The 17,171-nt window shown below is 43.9% G+C and overlaps 1 protein-coding gene across 1 annotated transcript in view; it reads right to left on the bottom strand.

Moving 5' to 3' along the window:
* Nucleotides 1-17,171, bottom strand: part of Lrrc8d (leucine rich repeat containing 8 VRAC subunit D) — a 92,779-nt gene that overhangs the window by 68,695 nt on the left and 6,913 nt on the right. The gene's annotated exons all lie outside the window — the stretch shown is intronic.

Raw genomic sequence — 17,171 nt, 5'->3', positions numbered from 1 at the left:
ACTCACAGAGATCCACCTGGCTCTGCCTCCCGAGTGCTGGGACTAAAGGCGTGAGCCACCACCGCCCGGCTAAATGAGGATTTATTATCATACCATAACAAAGAGCCAGACGAAAGTTTTTACTTCTAAACAGCCAACTTTTATAAAAAAAAAAAAACCAAATAGGAACAAGATCTCAAATACGTCACCCATGAAATCATAGGAAAAAACAGCTTGTCCAGTGTCAGGCAAGAGCAGGACGGTGGCTCAAAAGCTCTCCAAGCCTTCACCGACAGTTTTCCCCATGACAGGCAGTAAGGGCCCAGAGACCATGAGGAGGAGCAGAAATGACAACCCAGCTCAAGCTCTGGAACTCTCCCTGGTCCCCAGATCTCCTTCAAGTCTATCTTCAGCAACAACTTGCTACAATGTACACGTTTGTGTTTCTTCTTACACAGCTTCTAAAACTGAGTCCACCCCCACCGTGGGGCCACATAAGTAAATGTAGGGGGTCAGAGAACTGAGTCCACCCCCACCGTGGGGCCACATAAGTAAATGTAGGGGCTCACAAGAAATTTACCATGAACAATGATAGAAAATTAATTCAAAATCAAAAATACGTCAAATCCAGGGTACTTCAGGCAGCACAGGCTGACTCTGCTGGAGCCTTGGCTCTGAACACACACCACACACGTTCTGTATGACGTTTGTAATTCCTGTGCTGTCACACTGTGTAACATCAGCAAACACCTCCTGGAAGACCTCCCCTCACAGACGATCACGTGTGAACTGCAGAGTTCCTACTGTGCATACAAGAAGTTGTCTGCCCCTCAGAGAAAGGACAGCTTAATCACAGAAGACGTATTTTCCCCCAGTCCTCAGCACGTGTCTCCTTTGTCTGTCTTTGAATGTTACTGTGTTAGAACGTCTGGTTTTCAAAATTGCTATTTGAGCTGGTGGCTTTAGTTTCACAAAAATCGTCACATGAAGTTTTGTTTGAGGTAAGGACAGAATTTCCAACAATTCTTGAAATGTCCTTAAGCACACTTCTGCCTCTGTGCTACATAGTCAAGAGGAGTGAACAGTAATCTCAAAATAGTAATAGATTCTGAAAAAACAATCAAGGAGAGGGGTGTAGAATGAGAAACTTCAGAAGCACAAAGCCGTGTGGAAGGAGGAACTGAATGGAGCTTTACAAATGCGTAATAAGCCACATGTCACTGAATCCCTCTTTTAAAGAGAAATAATAAGAATCAACCTTACTTTCTGACGGAGACACAGCTAGTGCCAGAGGTGTGTCTTCCTGGGCTGTTCCAGCATGAAGCTGTGACAGTCAGTGGTCTGTACATACTCCATGACATGGAGTCCCGGGTGGACACTCTTCCTCCTGAAGTTTCGATTCTCTCTACTGCTGGGCAGAATGGGCCCCCCAGCAGTGTTCTGAAGCCCAGCTTTGGAGATCTGCTCCTTGTCAGAAGCTAGTGTCCATACTGCATCCGCCTTATCCCAGAAGATCATCTTTGGCAAATGAGGTTTCCCAAAGTAACTTCAAAATGGAAAATGAGGAATGTTGAAAGAATTACAAAAAAAAAAAAAAAAAAAAAAAAAATCTAAACAAACCATTGGGGGCAGGGAAAGGCAGACACCTGCTGTGGGATGGTCTGTATGTCAAGTGTGTTGCTGATTGGTCAGTAAATAAATCACTGATTGGCCATTGGCTAGGCAGGAAGTATAGGCGGGACAAGGAAAAGAATTCTGGGAAGTGGAAGGCTGAGAGAGAGACACTGCCATCCGCCATCAGGACAAGGAAGATGTAAGGTACCAGTAAGCCATGAGCCATGTGGCAAAGTAAAGATTAATAGAAATGGGCTAAATATAAGAGTAAGAGCTAGACAATAACAGGCCTGAGCTAATGGCCAAGCAGTTTAAATAATGTAAGAGTCTGTGTGTTTTTTATAAATGGGCTCTGGGAATGGCGTGATTTGGTGGAGGGAGCTGGAGAGAAATTCTCCAGCTACAAATGGCGCCCAACGTGGGGCAAGAGTTTCCACCTAAAAACTTAGAAAAAAGATTCTAAAACGGACCTAAAACAGCTTCCTAATTGTCTCTCTCAAATAAGCGGCAGCTGCCGGTTTGAGCTACTGGCGGGTTCCTAGCGTGCGCTCTCGACCTGCAGTATGATGGGAATGAGGCCTCTGCAAGTAGCACATTAAACTGTGTGGTGAATTTAGCCTTTGCTAGTACAAAACAAAAAAAGAGGTTTCTGGGCTACACGCTACTTTGATAAAAATGTAGACCCACTATTTCTGAGAGTTATGGCTCCCAGAGCTGGCGGAAAGCGGCCCGCCGCCATGTTGGGAAGCTGAAGTGGGCGGAGCCAGCAGCCACTGCGCCATTTCAGGCTTAGAAGGCTGCAGTTTAAAGCAATAGGCTCACGCTAATATAAAAAAATAAGCCACGTAAAGATGGCTACCACACAAAGAATCTGGATTATGTTCTCTTTGATATTCGTAACTGCAGAAAAACATTTGATTGTAAAAGCTGTTGAATTATGCCAAAATGTATATTTTAAAGGTACCTTGACTTCAAAATTTGGATATAAGGATATGTTGCTTTGGAAAAGAGTCTCTGCTCTTGTTTCCACAGAAAGCCAGAGACTATGGATTTGTTCCAGATTAAGATACATCAGGTTTGACCAGCCAAGACCCCCTGAAAGGTCTCCAATGACACCATGGCCCAGATGATTCAACATCCAGAATGGTTTCAAGTCAACTGGCTCAGATATACAGCCTCACGAACTACTCCATGATCCTAAAATTTTCTTTCTGTCCCCATAAGATACAGCGCCCCCCTCCAGCAGGAAGTAGTAAGAGAAGCTACGCCCAAATTCCCAAATATACCAAGCTGGCTTTAGAGATGGAATTGGCTCACTCCCCCTCTAAACCCAGACATATTGCTCAAAGAAAAAAAAAATGGTTAAGAGATTCTTGTGTCCCAAATCAGAAGAGCCCTCTGGTGTGGGACAGAGAAAAAACAATATTTTTATTTAAATCAGGTTGATTATAAATACAATCTCTTTCTAAAGAAAAAAAGGGGATAGTTTAGATATGATAGGATGAAAGGGTAGATTAATGAACCTACTTTTAAAGAGTAACAACTTGTTTAAAATGTTTTACATTGCTACAGATTTTAGTTTATTGATACAAGTTTAAACTTAATTTTGTTATACTGTATATATATTTCTATTCTTGTTTGAGGTATTATGTTTATGTAACTCATTTAAAATTGTAATGGATAATTAAAAAATAGATTAATAGTTAGTCATCTATGATAATATTTGTAGCCATGTTAGTTAAGTCTTCTAGGTATACATAGTTATATTTCAGATAGATAGGTAGTCTTCAAACACTTCAAAGACCTACAGAATATGGCATTTAAAATGTTTTAAAAATTTAGACTTTCTGGACAGTGAGACATGACTGCTCCTGACAGCACCGATTTACTTCAGAGAGGAGGATGGGCATCGAAGACACTTTATATGGAGTTTATCTTCACCTTGACAAAAATAGCCATTTGGGCAAGAAACTGTTCTTGCCTGGACTGTCTGATCAACTGGACATGCAGGACCCATACAAAGGTGACCACTGAACTTTGCTTGACAAAATGGTCCTTCAGGTTCCTGCTTTGCAGAGAAAACTGCCAGACATTCTACAGGACACAGAGAAAAGTGAATAAGAGACTCTAGGCCTGTGGGCTGAAGACAGATGCCCCAACTTTACAAGAGAACTTTGAATGACTGTCCAGGCTGCCAGCTGTCTCTGTCTACCCTACAAGACTCCTAAAAGTTGCTTATATCCTTCTCCATTTCTCAGGTAGTAGTATATCCTTCTGAGGTCTTTGATGTGGTTAAAGACTAGATACTTACAATTTTCCTTAGTTATAATAAAAGATAAGTTAGATATAAAACCTTAAACTTACAAATATAAGATAGATAGGATCTCTTCTTTAATATTGTAACTGTAATTCTTGCTTGATAATTGTTTTGTTATATGTAATTTTACTATGTTAAAGTTAAAACCTTCCTTTTTAAGAAAAGAAAAGGGGAAGTGCTGTGGGATGGTCTGTATGTCAAGTGTGTTGCTGATTGGTCAGTAAATAAATCACTGATTGGCCATTGGCTAGGCAGGAAGTATAGGCGGGACAAGGAAAAGAATTCTGGGAAGTGGAAGGCTGAGAGAGAGACACTGCCATCCGCCATCAGGACAAGGAAGATGTAAGGTACCAGTAAGCCATGAGCCATGTGGCAAAGTAAAGATTAATAGAAATGGGCTAAATATAAGAGTAAGAGCTAGACAATAACAGGCCTGAGCTAATGGCCAAGCAGTTTAAATAATGTAAGAGTCTGTGTGTTTTTTATAAATGGGCTCTGGGAATGGCGTGATTTGGTGGAGGGAGCTGGAGAGAAATTCTCCAGCTACAGACACCTTAATCCTGCACTCAGGAGGCAGAGGCAGGTGGATCCCTAAATTTGAGGCTAGCCTGGTCTACATAGTAAAACCCTGTCTCAAAAATAAAAGCCAAATAACTGGACTTGTCCAGAAAAATAAAGAGCTCTGGGGTTAGAAAACTCACAGAAGGAGAGAAAGATGAAGTCAGGCAAGTCTGTCTTGTTAATCATTTCACGAGGGACGAGCTATGGCCAAATTTGTGTTAATCTTTTAAGTTTTACCATAAAAGGCTTAATCCATAATGTTACTGATTAAAGAGAAATCAGAGAGGGCAGAGGTTTTGATGTCATCTACAAAAGCTTAATCTGCACCTTTTCTGTACCTTGGAATGGTGAAGGGTACATCTTCCTGGAGTAGGACATCTGTAGGAGTGCCCGCCCAACATTGTGCCCAAATGGGAAGGAAGTTCACCTAATGAGCGACATTCAACTCAAACTCTTGGGCTCCATCCATAAAGTAAGAATAAAACTTGGGTGACTATATTTTGAAATTGTAAAATGTTCTGCTCTCCCAAATACACAAATTACCTACAAATTGACACTGAAAATGGAAAAGAACTTTAATCCAGAAAATATCTAAAATAGCTTATTTTATTACACTGGATGTAAATAAAGGCTTATAATGAGCACATTAAGCTTACAATTGTGAGTATGATTTTGAGGCTCCTGCCAAAGTCATTTTTGTCATTTTAAAATTTTCACTCCAGTTTTCATAATGCACCATTTTAGTATCTGGAGTCCATACTGGGCCTCTGTGGCAACACAGACCACAAGCTCTCCTCCTTCAAAGAGCGAATGATTAGAACAGGCAGGGGAGCCACCGTGTAATAATGGATGAAAAGGTAAGCAGAAATGGTGCCCGCCAACCTTTCCCCAAGGGCGGTCATTAGAGCATTATGCTTCACACACACAAGAGCAAGGGTGGGAGCCTGCCCCAGGCAGCTGCTCTCTGCGGGTGAGCGCACAGCCTGTAGATTACCCTGCTCCTCTGCACTGGACACAACAACAGGTTACTTCCCCCACACACACACACCTCACGCCCTTAGCCCCAGCCTGGTTCTCACTGATTTTCACAGCTGCAAACAGCAGGTTTCTGAAGACCAGGGAGAAAGCAATGAGAGCAAGGTCCCAGGGCCCCATGGGTAAGGCTGGCAGTCCCCAGAACCTGTGCCCGTGTTCTTCTGCCAACGCGACCCTCCGACTGTCACATCGCTGTGCAGAAATGAGTATGAAGTCAAATTCGCTACCCTCACTCCCAGCCACTGAACAGTGTGATAGGATTTTACTACAAATAACAAAAACCTCATTAACATTTCAATATTCTCTTAAAGTACCCCACTTGTAAAATATCTACTATGAAATTATAATAAAGAAAAATTGCTACGTTCTGTTCATAATCCCTTAAATAGCAATTATTCATATATGTGAGCTCAGGCAATAGCTGTAGTACATGCTTGTCTATCATACATGAGGTCTTAGTCAATCTGGAATCCTTCAAAAGTAGTAACAATAACAATAGACAGTCAGCATTTGTCTGTTTGCATTAAGTATTGCTATTTTTCCTAAACCTTAGTTGGATCTGCTTTATATTAGAAACCCAAATAAATTCAGAAAATATAATGAATAATATCAGAACAACAGTAATCACAATCTTCTCAGACATATCCTCTTCCTGATCTCTAGACAGCGTCACATCAGTCATTACTACGCCCACACCATTCACAAGTGATCTCCCACACCTGACTCCCTCACCAGGTTCATGCCAGCAAACCACCAGCTAGCTGCATTTTTATAAACAAAACCAAACAGCTCAAAGTTGTATTTGAAGAGCTGTGCTTTGCCGGGCGGCGGTGATACATGCCTTTAATCCCAGCACTCAGGAGGCAGAGGCAGGCGGATCTCTGTGAGTTCAAGGCCAGCCTGGTCTACAGAGTGAAATCCAGGACAGGCACCAAAACTACACTGAGAAACCCTGTCTTGAACCCCCCCCCCCCAAAAAAAGGCTGTGTTTTCAGGTGGTAGCTTTGGAACACTCTCATTCGGCTCATTATTTTTCAAAAGAAGCACAAAGCAGCTCTGTACAGGGGGGAAAAAATCTCAATTATGCAGAAAGAGAGAGAGCCAGTGAACTCAGTTAAGAAATCTTCTCCTAATGCCTTGGAGCAGACTGATTCCCAAGTCACGCTTAGGATCCTTCTTGCTATATAGGCTGAGAAGGAACAGGACAGATAAAACAAAAGGCAGCCAACTCTGTCTTCTTCCTGCCCAAAAAGTGGAGGTGATGTGAGCCTGTGTGCTCATCCCAAACTCCAAACTGGCTGGGTGCAAATTTAGAACGCAGTCGATTCTTCTCAGTTCGCTTCCTCATGGTTTACCTCGTCTCTTCAAGATGAAAAGAAGTGGGTTCATTTTGATAATAAATGTAACTGCTGGGTATTTTTAAAGCTCAGATAATACAGAAAGCTATATTTAAAAAAAAAAAAAAGCAAAAATGATCCATAGGGCCTGAGAGAAGACTCAGCTCTTAAGAGAGCATATTGCTCTGGCCAAGGAACAGGGCTCAGTTCCCAGCACCCATTTGGGGCAGCTCACAATTACCTATGACTTCAGCTCTGAGGATCTGACACCTCTGACCTCCTGGGGCACCAGCACTCACATGCACACGCACAAACACACACACACACACACACAATTAAGAGCAAATCTTTCTAAAAATCATCTATAATTTTACCCCTGAGCAATGACTACTCTTAATGTATTCATGGATATCCCTTCCAAACTCTATTCTGTGCGTATCACATATGGGTAATTATCTTTCCATTTAAAAAGCAGAAGTTGGTGGCCAGCAGGATGGTTCAATGGGAAAGACAGCACTTGCTGTCTAAGCCTGACGATCTGATTTTGATTCCCAGAACCTGTGTGAGGTGTAAGAGGAGAACTGATCCTACAGGATTACCCCCGAACTCCATACATGCTCCATGACATTCATGAGTGATGTACACACACACACACACACACACACACACACACACACACACACACACAGAGAGAGAGAGAGGAATGAACGTGCCCCTATAAGAATCAACATTCACACTGGGTGGCGGTGGCACACGCCTTTAATCCCAGCACTCAGGAGGCAGAGCCAGTCAGATCTCTGAGTTTGAGGGCAGCCTGGTCTACAGAGCAAGTTGCAGGACAGGCACCAAAACTACACAGAGACACCCTATCTTGAAAAACCAAAAGAAGAAAAAGAAGAAGAAGAAGAAGAAGAAGAAGAAGAAGAAGAAGAAGAAGAAGAAGAGAAGAAGAAGAAGAAGAAGAACAAGAAGAAGAAGAAGAACAAGAACAAGAACAAGAACAAGAAGAACAAGAAAAAGAAGAACAAGAAGAAGAAGAACAAGAAGAAGAAGAACAAGAACAAGAAGAACAAGAACAAGAAGAACAAGAACAAGAAGAAGAACAAGAACAAGAAGAAGAACAAGAAGAACAAGGAAAAAAAAAAAAGAATCAACACCTCACAACATGAGTATGGCCATGTCAAAGACCCTAAGGCCTCAAACCTATGGAACAAGCTCTTCCCTTAATCAGGCTCGGCGGAATTGCAAGGCCTTCCCCTGGTCCAAATCTGGATGCTGACAGTGTGTGTAGAAAACATCAACCACAGCTTCCTCCTCCAGCATGATGACAGCTTACGATGGCTCCCTACAGGGACCCTACTGAGAGGAGCTAACTGATCCTCCATCAGCTTATTTAATAAAACCGCTGACTTTCCAGGGTGCCAGTATGTCTCTGTCAGAGTGCACGGCCCACCCGATCCCAGCTTTTCTGTATCATGAGTCCATTATTTCTTCATTTCCCTTGTCCCAGGCAGTTCAACCCTAAAGCTGTGCAAGTCAATAATAATAATAATAATAATAATAATAATAATAATAATAAATAAAATTGAGGTGGGGGTCAATCAAAAACTCTAAGGCCACCACTCAACACTTTTAAAAGAAAGTATGGCAATACGTGTTTGTAATTCCAGAGGCAGAGAGAACAAAGGACTGTCTGAACAATACAGTGAGAAACGACAAAACAAATAAACAAAAAACACCTAAGGCAGAAAATGCGTAGCCAACATCAAACGCAACAGCTGGAGAGCAACCGCAAACACAGTAAGCGCTAACCCTTCACTACTGACCTCGCTGGATGTGAACGACTTGCATATACTTACATATATACGGTATTGGTCAAGTAGGAAAAAAACTCTGTCCACAAGAAACATACTAAATAGAAAGACTTGGGTCAAAAAGAAAGAGATTGAGAAATGGACGACAGCCCTGGCCGCTTTGATCTCTGCTGTTACCTTTCTTCTCCTTTGCTTTCCAGGCTAGGGATGGACCAGAGCCTCGTGCATGCCACTCACGTGCTGAGCTGCATCCTGCTCTCTCTATCCTTTCTTGAGAGACAATGCAAGGCGGGAATTTAGTCTCTTGAGGGCATAATCGTACAAGGGTGCCAATTATACGTAATATTCCCAGTATAAACTGTCTGACCTGTTACACACCATGGACAGAACAGAGCACCACACATTATGAGATGAATGATAATGATCATGAAATCTTGTCTCTGGAAATGAATATTAATAAACACCCTATTCTTATATAAAGATAAATAAATATACATACAGACTCACATATAATTACTGTCACCAACTCCATTTTTCAGTGGAGCTGAGGGTTTAAGCTGCTAACGGTTTCCTCCTGGAACATCCATGAAACAGTTTACTGGGCTATCTAGAGTTTAAGTTCAAAGAGAGCCATGTCTCAGTTGCTGTTCTGTTCCTATGGAGAGACACCATGACCAAAGCAACTCTTGTAAAAGGGTATTTAATCAGGGGCTTGCTGATAGTTTCGGATGACCGTCATGGCAGGGAGCACAGCAGCAGGCACGGTGCTGAAGGGGGAGCAGACAGCTGCGTTCTCATCCCTAAGACAGACAGAGACCAAGAGACAGAAAGCGAGGGGGGCGGGGGGGGGGGGGGGAATGGGGCCTGGCATGGGCTGTTGAAACCTCAAAGTCTACCCCTAGTGAACTACTTCTTCCAACACCACCATACCTCCTAATCCTTCTAATCCTATCAAAGGTTTCTACAACCCAGGGACCAAGCATTCAAATGAGTCTATGGGGACCGTTCTTAGTCAAACCACCGCCACACAGGAAGTCAGATGATGGTCTGTTCTTCTTAAATGCCATGGCTAAGAAGGATATTTCCCCACTGAGGTATGCCACCCTCATCAGCTACATCTTAGGAACAGATTCCAGGACAGAGACAGCCATTGATGCCAAGACCATCTCAAGCACACTCAAGGCATGCTCCCAAGTTACACATACATTCTCATACTTCATGCCAAACCAATAGATAAACAACAACACTAGCATTAGACTTGTCTTTCTGAGATTATAGAAATGACTGGAAAACTCCCATTGGGTGACCACGCTGGAATCTTTGATCCCCACTACCCTGAGTTCACACTCAGGCTGCTTAGTTTATTTAGAGAAAGCATCTCCTTCCTGCTGTTTCTCAGGAAATGGGAGAACACATTTAGAGACAACGATTTAAGTTCAAGATGAAATGGTTTTCATTTTTAGACTATGCCTCACTTTGAAGAATATTTAATTATGGGGGAAAAATATGAGTTTCAGACTCTAGATAACTGGAGTGGAGACAGAATAGTATCCCCAGCCTTAAAAGAGTGAATTTCGGAAAAACATTTTACTAAGTCTGTTACACCCTGTTTCTTCCTGTGAAGAATTTTCCAGGCACTCGGTTGTCTAACGGCAGAACGCGGGGGGAAGGAAGTGCCCAGGTTTCTGGGATCTCTGACAGCCTAAAGATTAGAGGCTTAATTGTGAAGAGAGTGTCCTGTCACCTTTGTAGCTTGTTAAGTTATTACAGTAATCTCAACAGCCACTTACCTGACCTGGACTCACCCCCTAATGCCAGCCCCACCCCTGGGGTGAGCTCCATTCTTAAAAGGTGGCTGCACAGTGAACCATGCCACACAAGACGGGCACAAACAGCCATGGCTTCACCCTCCTGTCTGTCTCCTTTCCTGGCTGTGACCTCTCCCCAGCTGACATCCAGGGCCACAAATTACCCCACAGCTGACCCCATCTTAAGCTGCCAACCCCCTAAGGACAGGGGCCTAAGAGCTACTGTGAGCAGGGGCTTGATTTGCTCTGATCCATTAGTTTTTTTTCTAATGGTGTACAAGTCTCCCCGGACTCCTTAGAGCTATAGGAGACGAGAAGACATAAAATCTAACTTCCTCCACCACCAGACAGGAAAACTGAAGCCTCATGAGGTAAGTGATTTCCCTGCAGCTAGCACTCAAATTCCTTAACATTCGGTCTTTGGCTCCCCATCTTCTTGGTCCACCTTAGGTTCCTCCACATCACTAAACTCGACGCTCAGGCAGGGCCACAGTGTTCTGTTGAGAAGTTCACATGTTATCATAACACGCTGTCATCCAGGAAAGCCAGCCTTACAGAACTGACAGGACCTTAAAGAACGGACTACTTGGGTGGGCAAGATGGCTCCGTGGGTAGAGGCAATCACCGCCAAGTCTGAAGACCTCAACCAGAGAGACACATGGAGGGTGGGGAGAACCGGCTCCCTCAGGCTGTACCCTGACCTCCACAACACACACAATAAATAAATATTATAAAACAAATGCACAACTCTTGATCCTCCCTGACCCAGCGGCTCCTTTTCCTGAGGTAACTTCTGAATGTCTGTCTCAAGGCCCCTGGCAGCAGACTTCATCTGTTCCCTTGCTAATACTCTCCCAGCCACAGGAGTGGATTTCTCAGCTTCCTTCCCCACCCACCTGCACATTCACCTACATTCACACAGAACCCTCGTCCTCTCTCCAGAGAACGGCTGTCCCGACTTCCTTCTAGGATAACCCCACCGTATGCTACTGAGCATGCCCCCAGTATACCTCAAACTTTTTCTGTAAATTATCCCCTCTCCTGCCCTTAATCACATTTCTCAATCAACCAATCCACCATAAATGTTAACCACCCATGCTTTTAATCCCAGCTCTCAGGAGGCAGAGGAAAGCACATCTCTGTGAGTTAGACCTAGCCTGGTCTACAGAGTGAGTTCTAGGCCATCTAGAAATACATACTGAGCTCCTGCCTCAAAAAAACCAAAAGGGAAAAAAAGTAGCAGTCATCACCATCATGTGCATCATAAACAAGGATGGACATGTACACACACACTCAACCTCGGCTCTCTCGACCCTGCTTCTCATCTCCTATTTTTCTTCACCTGAGTTAACTTTACAGGTAACTCTTCTAACGACCAACTAAATACGTGACCAAATCTAGTCACCTCTGTTCTCTTCACTAATGACGTTGCCGTGTCCCCTGATGACCCAGCAGCTGGCTGCTCCCTATTCCCAACCTGGGTGACCTGGCTGCTTACCGAGCTTCAGACACCGTGTACGGACAGGACAGTAAGTAATTCTTTCACGGAGGTTATTGTAAGGATTACATGACTAAGAGCTCTCTGCTTGTTCACTTAGTCTTTGATCCTTTGGCCATGCCTGGAGGATGTCAATTACGTTTGTGGCTACGCCGGTCTGTTCCAGCCATGGGTACCTGGCCCGTCTTCACATTCTTCCCAGGGCCCACACTTGTGAATGCTCTACAGACACCCCAGCTTCACGACAAACAGGACCAGGGAGGGGATGGCTCAGTAGGTCAGACCACATGCTGCCAAGCGGCCTAACCTGAGTGCAGGCCCCTGGCACACGGAAGACGGAAGAGAACTGACACCTGCAAGCTGCCCCTTGACCTCCACACAGACGCTGTGGAACACGAGACCCTACCTCCCACCCACTCAATAAATACGTGTAAAAAGGGGTTTAAACAAACTCACCATGCTCTCCCAACTTGTCCTCCTTTGCTTTTCTGTCCTCACTAGTGACACCTCAGTGACCATTTCCAATCAGAAAACTCTCTTTGCTCTTCTTCCTTCCTTCCTTCCTTCCTCCTCTTCCATTTTCTACCTAACCAGAAATCAATTCTTTCTCCTAAATATTTCTCCAGTCTGCCCTCTCCTTTCTGTTCCCATCACTTCAGCTGAAGACCACATTATCTCTGCTGCATCACCTTGGACCACTGCAGCACCCCTGGACCTCTGCTTCGATCCCACACCTTAAAAAAATAAACTGAGCATTTCTTTAAGGTCTGAGATTCCACAATGCTGTTGGGATGAAGCCCACACGTCTAGAACGGCATGGAGGACCCTAGGCACTAACACAGAGCCTCTCTGCTCTCCTCAGCATGCCCATCTGATCCCAGCCACTGCTGTGTCACACGGGGGTCTGTGTCTCTAAACTACGGCTGCTCCATCAGGACAGCTCTGTCCTGCTCAGCCTGGGAACTCGCCTCCTCTTTGAAGGATTCTCTTCCTCACAAACAGGAACGCACAAAATCAGTTTCTTTGTGTCCTGCTCTGTCACCCTTCAAGGTGTCCTGTCCTCTGTCACCCGTCACAATGTCCTATCCTGTCACCCGTCACAGTGTCCTGTCCTCTGTCACCTGTCACGGTGTCCTGTCCTCTGTCACCTGTCACGGTGTCCTGTCCTCTGTCACCTGTCACAGTGTCCTGTTCTCCGTTACCTGTCACAGTGCATTCTAGTCACACATGTGTCTTAAACTCTTCAGTCTGGTCACTGGTGCATGTGTCTATCTTGTGAGCTAAATTTTAGATAGTGGTTTATGTGCCTGTTCCTGTTTTCTGAGTTCAGGTGCTTTTAGATTCTCTATTTTATACTCCAAACTTAAGACAATGTCGGGTACACAAGAGCTAAAAAGAAGGTAGAGAAGGAAATGAGATTTAATGGTTTGGAACTTGGCAAATACCTGCAGAATGATGAGTAGTTTGGATGCCGATTACATTAGGATAATGAATACGAGAGGGGGTTAGTAGGAAAGGTGGGTCTGGTGACTGATGAGGGTAGCAGAGAAGAATCTGAACACGAAATGGGAATACCGATGTTGACGAAGTCCTCCATAAGTGCTAAGGGTCATTATAATCACTCAGGCAAATAGATAACAAATCCGGTTCAAAGCACATTAGTGGGGAGAACAATTCTAACAGAGGGCTGGCTTTCTCTGTCCAAGCAGGTTCTGGAGTCAGAACATTCACTGTTATAATTTTATCATGCTTAATACAAGCTTCGTCATTGTCAGTAATTAAATAAAAACTGAAACTCTCTCTTATATTACCTTTAGAAGTACAGACACAGGGTTGGGTGCAGGTTGGTTGGTAAAGCCCTGTGTTCAAACCCTGGCACAGCACTAACTGGGTATGATGGCTCACACTTTTAGCCCCACCTCTTGAGCAATGGAGGCGTAAGGACCAAAAGTTCAAGGTCATCTTCTGATACATCAGGAGTTTGAGGACAGCCTGGGCTACATGAGATCCTATTTCAAAAGAAAAAATTAGGGCCAGGAGTGGAGGCACAAGCCTCTAATCCCAGCACTTGGTAGGCAGAGGCAGGCAGATCTCTGAGTTTGAGGCCAACCTGGTCTACATACTGAGTTCCAGGACAGCCAGAGCTACACAGTAAGATCATATCTCAAACTATCAAACAAACGATTAAACAAAAACTATGACCTATAATTCATATAACCCTAGAACAGATGGAAAAGGACACCACCATCTTTGGCCTATAGTATCCTGTCAGGCAATATTCAGCAAGATCAGATTTATTTATTTAGTGATCTCCAATTTATTTATATTAAAAAACCCAAGCAATGTACATTGTACTTTGTCCTGGAATGCAAAAGCTTACTTATCAAATAAAATAATGTACTATTCTGTGTGATATAAAATGGAGAAATGAGACCCTGTGAACTGAGAACACACCAGAGCAGGAGGAACCTGGAGCAAACCGAGCTGAAATGGATGCTGTTTCCCCAGTCATAAAGAGACATCTATAATTAACAGGCTTTCAAGGGTATGCACCCAAGTATTACCACATCGTACCTCATAAAACATTCAAAACCACCCAAGCTACACAAGCTCACAAACAGCACTGAAGAAGAAAGAGAACCCTCCAAAGTGAGCCACCACTGCCCTGCCACGAGGACCAGCGTGAAAGAAGGTCACCGCCGCCAACAGGCAAGCAGGGACACAGAGAGGTAATGCTCAAAGGAAGCTGCCATCAAACTAGAGAACGTTCCATTTCAGTAGATCCATCTAGAAAATGTACTGATCTGTGCAAAGAATTAAGACGCCAGCTGTGGCTACAGCTTAACTGGTAGCGTGTTTGCCTGGCCTGCACAAAGCCCTGGGTTTGATCCCCGGCACTACATGGGCCAGGCATGGTGGAACATGTCTGTAATCCCAGCACTCAGGAGGTGGGAACAGGAGAATTAAAAGTCCAAATTTATCGCTGGCTACAAGCTGGAGGCCAGCTGTGGATACAGTAGAGCCTGCCACAGATAAAATAAAATAAAGACGCACAGACAAAAGCCAGAAGACTGCTTTAAAACAGTCTGGGTATAGTTCGGAGGGAGGAGGCTTGCTGTCACGTGGAGAGTCCTTGGTTTAATCCCCAGTATCACAAAAATCTAAAATAACAAACTTAAACCATGTGTGACCTTCTTAACTTACATCAATATGTCAATTATGCTAACAAGATTAAGTTATATAAATGTACCTGTAACAATGAAACAGTGTATTGAAGGCCCAAGAACACACAAATAAGTGAACAGAATCCATGCTTCTACAATGGCCACAGGACCAGCGTGTAGAATGGATTCCATGATAAAGAATTTTGAGGGAAATTATTCAAAATACGACCCTTTAGAATAAAAACGGGTTCGTGATAAACTGGGCCAGGTGGCACCCATCTGTAACCCTAGCACTCCAGAGGTATGGGCAGTAGCATCAGAAGTTCAAGGACATACCCAGCTACATGCCAAGTCTGAGGCTAGCCTAAGCCAAGGGAGCCTCTGCCCCTCCCCAACACCTTTTTTTTTGGTTTTTCCTGAGACAGGGTTTCTCTGTGTTTGGGCTGTCCTGGAACTCACTCTGTGGACCAAACTGGCCTCAAATTCAGAAAGATTTGCCTGCCTCTGCCTCTTGAGTGCTGGGATTAAAGGTGCGTAACACTACCACCGGGCTGAGACCGTGTGTGTGTGTGTGTGTGTGTGTGTGTGTGTGTGTGTGTGCATATAAGTAGATGCACTTCTACAAAGTAATGAGACATATGCACATACCTAGCCACAGATACAAACACACATTATTAAATACAATAAAATATTTTTAAGGAGCAACACAGGATTAATTTATAGAACATATAAGATACTCTAAAAATTCTTTCAAGGAAAGGGAGGATGCAGCAGAGAAAAAGGAGATGCCAAAGACATGAAAAGATACTCAGGGCAGTTAATTAATGAAGAAATCTCAAAAATCTCACAAAAAGGCAAAATTAAACTATGAGGTCCAATTAAAGCCCGTTAGTAACCACAGGATATTTGTTAGTAAAATAAGTCATTATGGTTCCTAGATTTTATAGACATAAAATCATTTGTTTATTTATGATATGGAAAAAGTGGCCCTATCTAGAAAGATAAACGGTGCTAATGGGGAGGGGCAAGAAAAGGGAGGATGGTGGTGAGGAGGAAATGCTCAACAGACAGTCTTGTAGATGACTCTCTGAATCTCTGAGTCCAAGGCCAGCATGCCCTACAGAACAAATGAGACCACTCACCAAAAAACAAAACAAAACAAAAAAAACCCAAGTCATTATGGGGCATTGATGGAGATAAAAACCTGACATTTATACAATCCCTAATAACATTAGCATAACCATGTGTAATACCACTTGCACACAACTGTATCAAAAAACTCACCCAGCTGGACAGATGGCTCAGCATTTAAGAGCAGCACCCACAGGGTGGCACACAGTCACCTGTAACTGCAGTTCCGGGGCATCCAATGCTCACTACTGGCCTCCGTGAGCACACGCACAAGTGGGACACACTCAACCGGACACACACACACACACAAAAGTAGTGAGTCTTTAAAACAATGAGGCCAATACCTCTACACACCCTGGTTCATTAGAGAAAATAGAAATACATCTATGAAAGTCAAAACGATGTACAAAAACATCCCTCACAAGTCTCTCCCTAACATCTGCACACAAGGGTCGAACTTAACCTTCACAGAAAAGGCAGGTCAGATGAGACAAACCAGGATTACTGCTTTCTATAGGTCAGGGTAAGGAGAGAGGGAGAGGGAGAGAGACAGACAGACAGACAGCAGGAGGCAGGGAGGAAGATGTTTAAGACTGGGACCTGAGGGCCGGGCGGTGGTGGCGCACGCCTTTAATCCCAGCACTCGGGAGGCAGAGCCAGGCGGATCTCTGTGAGTTCGAGGCCAGCCTGGGCTACAGAGTGAGTTCCAGGAAAGGCACAAAGCTACACAGAGAAACCCTGTCTCGAAAAACCAAAAAAAAAAAAAAAAGACTGGGACCTGCACAAATCTGGAATAGGCCAGGGCTTGTCTATATAAGTCACAATCTAAGCCTGCCTCCGTTTCTTTTTATAAACAGGGTCATTACCCAGCATGCATAGTACCAAGAGAACTACAGAGCATCCACAAGTGTCT

This window comes from Peromyscus eremicus, chromosome 10, assembly GCF_949786415.1.
Source record: "Peromyscus eremicus chromosome 10, PerEre_H2_v1, whole genome shotgun sequence".
Classification (NCBI taxonomy): Eukaryota; Metazoa; Chordata; class Mammalia; order Rodentia; family Cricetidae; genus Peromyscus; species Peromyscus eremicus.
The sequence above is the reverse complement of the archived record's forward strand: the minus strand, read 5'-3'. Positions and strand labels throughout refer to the sequence as shown.